This window comes from Crocodylus porosus, unplaced genomic scaffold, assembly GCF_001723895.1.
Source record: "Crocodylus porosus isolate Cpor-Errol unplaced genomic scaffold, CroPor_comp1, whole genome shotgun sequence".
Taxonomy (NCBI): domain Eukaryota; kingdom Metazoa; phylum Chordata; order Crocodylia; family Crocodylidae; genus Crocodylus; species Crocodylus porosus.
In genome coordinates this window covers 12,042,631-12,051,266 of record NW_017728931.1, presented here as the reverse complement: position 1 = coordinate 12,051,266, position 8,636 = coordinate 12,042,631, and the positions used below count along the sequence as shown (strand labels likewise).

Genomic DNA, 8,636 nt, shown 5'->3' with positions numbered 1-8,636 from the left:
TCCAGTTCTGGGCACCGCACTTCAAGAGGGATGTGGACAGCATGGAGAGGGTCCAGAGGAGGGCCACTCACATGATCAGGGGGCAGCAGGGCAGGCCCTATGAGGAGGGGCTACAGGACCTGAACCTGTTCAGCCTCCACAAGAGAAGGCTCAGGGGGGATCTAGTGGCCTGTTACAAACAAGTCAGAGGGGACCAGCAGGCATTGGGGGAGTCCCTGTTTCCCCGAGCACTACCAGGAGTGACTAGAATTAACGATCACAAGCTGGCAGAGGGTAGATTCAAACTAGACATCAAGAGGCACGACTTCACGGTCAGAGCAGCTAGGATCTGGAACTAACTTCCAAGCGAAGTGGTGCTGGCTCCTACCTGGGGGTCTTTAAGACAAGGCTTGACAATCACCTTGCTCGGGTCATTTGACCCCAGTACTCTTTCCTGCCACAGCAGGGGTTCTGAATTGATGATCTGCTGAGGTCCCTTCCGACCCTACTAACTATGAAACCCTGTTTTGACAGTTTGACCATAGGCTATAATGGGAAGGCCAAAACAGCCTACAGCTTTGTCATTTCTATCCTGATCTGGATGAAACCTGCAGGAATGATAGTCCCTTCTGAGGGCATGATGCCTGCCAAATTTCAAGGAGATAGGTGTAGGGAGTTCAGGGAAACTGCACCTCAAAGTGTTGAAAGCAATACTCATGTCACGTGTATGTGTTAAGCCACAGTGAGGTCAAAACTGCAGGGGTGGTAGCCCCTGCTGAGGCCACAAAACCTGCCAAGTTTCAAAGAGATAGGTGCAGGGGTGTTGGGGAAAATGCACCTCAAGATGCAGACAACCAAAACTTGTGACATGGGTGACATTGTGTGTGTTAAGGCGTAGCAGGGTGAAAGCTGCAGGCCTGCTAGCCCCTGCTGAGGCCACAAAGCCTGCCAGCTGCCAAGGAGATGGGTGCAGGGGGGTTCTGGGGCCCTGCACCTCTAGCTGCTCACAGGCAAAACCAATGACATGGGTGCTTGTGCAACAATGTCTGTCTTGGGGCACAGTGGGGAGAAACTACTGCAGGCCTGCCAGCTGTGTCTGTCTTAGGGCACAGGGGGGGAAAAACAGTAGTGCAGCCCTGCCAGGCCCTGCTATAGCCACAAAGCCTGCAAGCTGTCAAAGAGATAGGTGTGGGGGAGGAGGGGCATTCTGGGGCCCTGTACCTCTGGCTAATAACAGGCAAAACTCATGATGTGGATGGGTGACACTGTGTGTGTTCAGGTGCGCTCTTCCTGGTGCTGGGGCCTGTGCACAACACGGCAGTGTGCCCCAGAGAGGCCTCGGTGCAGTCCACCACTGTAAACATCAGCAGTAAAAATAACGTAGGTGACTCAGCAGTCAGCACCAGTAGCACCAGCAACATCTAACATAGGCTCTGTGACGGTTCAGTTTGGCTTTCTTGTTATAAAGGAATTGACAGCAAGAAGTAAAGATGTTGTGTTGGATATATGTTACTCATGATGTATGATGGCTTATCTTGTTTTTATGTTTATATGTTTATTATGAAAAAAAAGGAATAGTTAGGGAAATGTATCTCAGGCAACTTTCAGGTTGAAAAACCTTTTGTCAGGCTGAGGAAATACCTGCAGTTCATGTGTCTTCTGGTCCTGGATGGAAGGAATAGTAAAGAAGCCAGAGGCAGGCCTGGCATGCAATGCAGGCAAAAATGCCAGTCAGTGAAAATGGAAATGCAGGTGCCAAGGGGTGAAGCACAGGCGGAGGAGGGGTAGGAGGAAGGGGGATGTAACAGCACAGGTAAAAGTGGAGAGGTACCTGGGAAGTCAGATGTCCGGCAGGCCGCAGTGTGCCAGAACTCCACTGTGTATATTGAGTCAATGAGTTTCTGAACCTACTACCTAGGAGGCTGATGAAGTGCAGTTCATATGCCCAGCTCTGAAAAGTGGTTAGTACATTCAAACAAGCACCGAACCTCATCACCACAACTGAAGCCAACTTCCTACAGTTCAAAACACAAAACCTGCCAACTATCTTCAGTACGCCCACAAACTGCACACCAGAATGTATCAAAGACAACAAAACCCGACTACTTCTGAGGGCACATTCCTCACCAAAAAAACACTCTGACTCCAGTCTTTCAGGCCTGATCCTGAAAGGGAACAATTTACAAACCACTTTTCACAGCGGGGCCTATGAACTTCACTTCTTCAGCTTTGTAAGTGCAGAAATGCATAGCTTAAATGTAGTCAGTGAAATTCTGACACACTGCAACCTGCCGGACATCTGACTCCCCAAATACCTCTACACTTTTACCTGTGCTGCTACATCCCCCTTCCTCCCCTCCCCCTTGCCTGTCCTTCACCCCCTGATGCCTCCCTTTCCATTTTCACTGACTGGCTTTCTTGCCTTCATTGCATGCCAGGCCAGCCTCTGGCTTCTTTACCATTCCTTCCATCCAGGACCAGGAGATACTCCAACTACAGGTACTTCCTCAGCCTGGCAAAGGGTTTTTCAATACAAAAGCTGGCATCCCAGGCAATTAAGCTTAACTCACCAGGAGCCTCACAACTCCTGGGCACTACAACCAGCAAGCATCAGGCCTGTCAAAGACGTGACAGTTCTGGGCTTTCCCTAGCCAGGACTGTGTGCATGCATGCATTAGCTGGAGGTTATGGCACCTCCTTACCCACCTTTCACAAGGGGATCATTGGTCCTGGCATTTACAGGGCTGCCACACTGCCAGCGGTTCCACCAGGCCTCCCTACCCTCGCAGGGTGCAATTTTAGTGGTCATACTCAGGACCTGGGGCCTCCTCCTTCCCCATAGCCCCAGCTCATACCTCCATATTTGTCCCGGCAGCAGAGCGAGCTCAGCAGGGACATGTTCTTCCCTTGCTGGCTGGTGATGCAGTGAGTGGCCCTTCCAGCTGAGAGTGGGCAGTAACTATTTTTTAAAAAATGAAAAAAGGAAATAGGTGTGGATGAAGTGAGGAGGGTGGCATTCAGTCTGTCTGTACCTGGAGCTTGGGGGGAACCCCAGCAGTGGGACATTCACCTTCAGGAACAGCAGTTGCTCCACCAAACCAACATCCAAGCAGGTGCATTGGGCTGTCACTACCTCCCCAGCAATGCTGAACACCCTCTCGCTCAGAGCACTGGTTGGTGGACAGGACTAGTGCTCACGGGTAACTGTGGCCAGATCTGGCCACATTTGGCTGTGGCTTTCTCAGTAGGCCAAGGTGTCACACAGCAGTGGTTCCATGTCCTTGGCAAGATAGGCAGCCACCAAGGCGTGAGTGCTACCTGCTTGATCGTGAGGTCTGGTTACCTTGGACCCCACTATAGAAGCCATGCTCTTAGTCCATATTGGCCTCGCCTGTGGTGGAGGATAAGACTGGTTGGCAGATGGATCCACTGTCCCATGCTAGCACACCCCGTGTTCCATGTCCCCCTGCCTCCTGCTGTTCTGCCTCCCTGACTTTCTTTACCAGCACCTCCATCCACTGATTTAGCATTTAGCTTCTTCATATGGTGCCCTTCACCCTTGGGCAACACATGGATTGTACTGAACTGCAAGGGATCAAGCCATTTCCTGATGCCCTCTTTCAGCCACCTCACCAGTGCCTGCATGTCTGGTGACAGCCAGGAACATTGATCCCCTGGAAGCTCTCCATTTGGCTCTGAAGTTCCCTCACTATGGGGATCACTTGGCTAAGGAGGGCATCAGCAGTGCTGAGGCTCTCAGTGGCCTCCAGGAAGGGCTTGAGGACCACCAAGATCTGGGAGATGGTATCCCACTCAGCTCCGTTTAGAGGGCCACTGATCCCAATCTCTCTGAGCAAGGCCATCTCATGGATGGCCTTCTGTTGCTCCACCAGCCTCTCGAGCATCAGGTATGTGGAGTTCCACCAATTCTCCACATCCAAAATGATTTTGTGCTGCAGGATGTTCAGCTCTTTTTATTTATCCTGTGGCATCTTGCCCTCCTTGAAGCTCCAGTGGAAGTAGCCTGCCACCTTCCTGCATTTTAAAATTAGCTTGTTGGTGGTGCTGGCACCATCATTGGCAGCCCTGTCCCCCTCCAAGGCATCCCTGACAACAAGGTGGAACTTGTGTGCCACAGCCTTGACCACATTGTCCCCATTATCACAGATCATGAACCTGCGGGTGAGCTTGCCCTGCCTAGTGAGCTACCCTTGCACCAAGCGGTTCATGGGCCCCATTATCTCTGTTGCTGTGCGGGACTCATCCATCACCTCAGCTTGAAGGAGAGCCAATTGACAGCCTGACTGGTCATACCAGTGCTCTGTGAGGGAGAGGTAGGCATGATCTCCACCCTGGCTGCTCTAGATGTCCAAGGTGAAGTGTAAGGCCACCTGCAGACCTGCCTTGCACAGCTCCTCCCTCAAGTATTCTCTGCATGCCTCATACAGGGATGGCACCACCATCCTACTGAGGGTGGTGTGTGTGGGCACTTGGTATGATGGGGCCACAAGTACCATGAGCTGCCTGAACCCTGGCCACTCAACTAGGGAGAATGGCTGGCCTTCAATAGTAAGCATCTCCCCAGTGCTCACCTTTGGAATGCTTGCCCCTTTCTGTCTGCCTTTCCCCCACTATTCCAGGGTGGTCTGCCTCTGCTTTGGGGGGATGGGGACTTTGGAGCGAGAAGGGGATTTCCCTTTGGGCATGCTCCCATTGGTGCCAGGCTAAGGAGGAGCAAGGGCAAGGGAGTGATGCCTGTGGAGATGCATCAGCATCCCCATAGTGCTCATGTGTTTTGTTCCCTTGTCCCGGCTGGTTTTGGTTCGGCAGTGCAGACAGATAGCATATGTGGGATCATCTGCCAGGTCAAAATGATCCCAGACCACACTACCCACTCGTTTCTGGGGTGCAGGTGCATCTGTGGATGCTGCTACACTTTCCTCCACCTCAGCAGGCAGAGGCACAGCAAAAGGAGGAGTGGACTCAGCTGAGCTGCTTGCCTCCACCTGTACATCAACCTCCTCTGAAGTGCCTTTTGGGGAAGGAGACCTGGCTCTAGGGGAAACTTGGGTGTTGAGCACAAATTCAGATGATTCCCCCTCCTTCCCCAGAATTTCCCTTGCTAGGGCATTAAGATCTAGATCCAGCACCAGCTCTTCCTCTGGCACTGGACGGCTCAGCATGGGAAGTGAAATAGGGATGGAGTAGGCTGCTGTGCTGGTGCTGGTGCTTGTTCTTACTGTCATGGTGGTGGTGGGGCAGGGGGTTATAGCTGGTGCATGTGGAGGGGATGCAGCCTCGGGCACAGACGGTGGAAGTGGCTCTGCTCCCCTCTCCTTGCTGCTTATAGCAGCCTCATCCCTTTTAGGTGGAGGAAAGAGACTGTATTTCAGTTTGGTGGTGGTGGGGAACTTACAGCTCTCCCTCTACCCCCTCTTCTGCCCCTCCGTGAAGGCTGGCCAGTGTGGCTACCTGCCTTTCCACCATGCTTCATGGTGTGTTCCATGTCTGGTGCAAATAAGAAATGTGAAATGAAACAGCAATTATATGGCTTAGTCCCTTTTATAAATTCAAAACTGTGGGGGCAAGAGCACTGGTGGTAGTAGTAGGGGGGTGTGTGATACAAATAAGAAATGTGAAATAAAATGACAAGTATATGATTTATTCCCTATATAAATTCAAAAGTGTGGCTGCCAGAGCATAGGTAGGTGTGTGGTGCAAATAAGAAATGTATAAAAGCAACTAGAAATACGGCTTTGTCCCTATATAAATTCTGTAATGTATACTGCAAAGCTTTAAATATATAGAAATAAAATATAAATGTATTTCGCTTCCTATATAAAATCCTGCAGTAATCCTATCCAATATAATTATAGAATTCAAAAGAATGAATCAATATAAGAAAATAAAAGAGGCTTAAAGAGAAATGTATTCTGAAACTGAAATCCCTCTTGCTAGCAAGTAGGGAATCCTTTAGAAGATCTGTGCTGTTTGCCATAGTTGTCTGAAGCTGAGCTGCTGGAACATACAGCTCACTAACTGACACCAAGGCAGAAAGTAGGGCAGTTCAAACAATGCTGCCTTTTATGCAGCTTTTCCATCCCTCCCCCAGAGCACTGGGATTGGAAGGGACCTCAGGGAAGGATGACAGTCACTGGCCAGCTACACAGTCAATAATTAAATCACTTCTTCCCATCCCTTCCCCCTCTTTTGACTTGCCTCATTTCGTTTTGAGGTTGTTTGAGGCTCTGTTTCATTTTGATTTTGCTGTTTTGAGCTCGAAACAGCATCAAAATGAAACTGGTGGCGAAATTTCACACAGCCCTACCCGGAAGCCATGTCCCATGATGCCCAGCTGTCAGATCATGTCCAGATGGCTCCAGGTGGTGTCCTGCAGTGAGTTGGTGAGTCTCACAGGGTGACATATTGGACACGCTACAGGTCCTGGGTCTGTGTGCTTGGGTGTGGACATTGGGGTGCTATAGTGGGGTGTGGGTAGGCTGGGACACAAAGGCACATGCAATTAACAACTTGGAGCACTTGCACTAGGATTCTTCTGGAAGCCTTTGGGTGGGTGTGGAGGAGGGTCCTCACTGAGGTGGCAGAGGTTTGGGGGCCTGCCTGCCCATGCCTGGCAGCTAGTCAAGTGTGGCCTGGGTGCTCGGCTACACTTGGCAGTCTCCGGAAGCCTGGGGAGCCCACAGGACATTTTGGGAGGCATGCAGAAGCACCCCTCCCTGTGGGCTTTCACCAGCACAGACTGCCTGTGTGCCCCCTTGCAAAGGTGAATGTGCATACTGTTCCCTCCCAATCTAAACTAGTTCACTTAGAGAAAACTGTGTAACTTATCTTGATTCCTCCCCTGGCTTTTTGAACATTTGTATGTGGCCAGTGTGCTTAAATGGGGTGTATGCAGCCATGGAACTGCAGTTAAGGCACTTAAACAGTTTGCAACTCAGCCTTGCCTGTGCAGTGCCTGGGCACCTGTGTGGGGGACAGAATTGCCAGGCACACACAAAGCAAGGCGGAAACTACGGGAGAGGGTGGTAGACTTAATGACCTTTTAGCTGGGTGGTTAGAGCACTCTTCCAGGGAGCTGGAGACCTGAGTTTTGGGTTTCCTGAAAAAAGGATTTTAACATATATTTCCTGCTTTCTAGTTAAGAACACCAACTTCTAGGCCAGTGGTTCTCAACCTTTTTAGAGGCAAAGAAAATATCCGCTCTTACTTTTAACTTATTTTTTTACTTTGGAAAAAGAACAGCATAGTTTCTTCTGTTGCAAAGTACTCAAAGACCACAATAGTGTAGAAAGTTTTTTAGCAATCTGGATTCCTAATTGAAATCTTGTCAATCATGTTTTCACACCTAATAGTGTTAACATGGTGTGGCACCCAAAGGATCTCAGATCACCCTGGTTGAGAATCACTGCTCCAGGTCATGCGTTTGGATTACCTAAATCCTTCTCCAGCCCTTGATCTGAAGTGAGTCCAGTGGACTTCCAGGAGAGGTTGATATGTGAGGCCAGGAGGAAGAATTGAAGCCAGAAGAGTATGTGGCTTAGTGAGATGGTTGCTGCCCTGGAGGAGAGGAGGTTCTGGGCTCTGCTCTCAATGCTCAGTGGGTGTCTTTACATGTGCTCGGGGGGCAGGGGGGAACACTTATAAGAGTGACTCTTGGGAGCTGCTCTAATTATAGCTTCCATAGCGTCTTGTGTATTCAGTGTCCCATACTTCAAAATGCAGGGGGGGCTCTTTAACTAAAGCTCATTCAACGAACAGTAGTTAAAGTGCCCGCCACTATTTTGAAGTGTGGGGATATTGAATGCACAAGATGGCGAGGTTGCTGGAGCATGCTAATTAGCATGCTCCACCAGACTCAGTTAATCAAGTCTGTTCTGACTTGATTAATTGGCACACATTGGAGCAGGTATCAGGCATGTGTGTAAGTGCCCAATGTGGCAGGAACTTTCCTAGTGCTGTTTGTCTTTTATCCAATAAATATTATTAAATTCAAGGTGCAGTGGGACAAGTTCAGGGAGAGGGCTGGAGAGGGGTCCTGGTATTATCCTATGGCTTGGTGGTTGGAAGGAAGATGTAGGTTCAAACTCCCTCCAAGTGAAGGGGACCTGGAACCCTGATTTCCCACTGCATGGGCATATACCCTTACTACTGGACTATAAGGAGGGAGAATGCCCCTTCTGCTCCATTTTACATGTAGCAGGTAGATGTGCAGGACCATTTATTTCACTATAGCAGAAAATAGAAGACCAAACTGCGTGTAAGTGCCAAAAACTGCAGTTATGTGGCTATGTACACAACTTAGACATGGAAAGTGAAACAAAATTTAACTCTTCGGATTTGTTAAGGGAGAAGTCTAGAAATATTATCTTGAAGATTTTTTTTTTCCAGGTTTTAGCCAACCTACAAAAATGGCCTTGGCTAGGGCCTACCATGCACAAGAGAACAAAGAACAGTAGCAATTTTTAAAGAAGGACACTCTTTCAGAGGGAGGGAGTAACAAGACTTGGACACACAAACCTGCTAAGGCAGTAGTTCTCAAACTTTTTAGACTTTTGGCACTCCTCAGTAGGCTTGAGGCTTTCCTGATTCCAACAGTTACGCCTCCTAGCATGGGACCATTCCAAGGTGGGTCATGA

At 49.6% G+C, this 8,636-nt stretch overlaps 1 long non-coding RNA gene across 1 annotated transcript in view; it reads left to right on the top strand.

Moving 5' to 3' along the window:
• LOC109316045 overlaps window positions 1–4,290 on the top strand; it is a 16,755-nt gene extending 12,465 nt beyond the window's left edge. The window contains exon 3 of the long non-coding RNA XR_002102644.1: window positions 4,185–4,290. This is a non-coding gene — a long non-coding RNA (uncharacterized LOC109316045). The remainder of the gene's footprint in view (window positions 1–4,184) is intronic.
• Window positions 4,291–8,636: the final 4,346 nt, after the last annotated feature.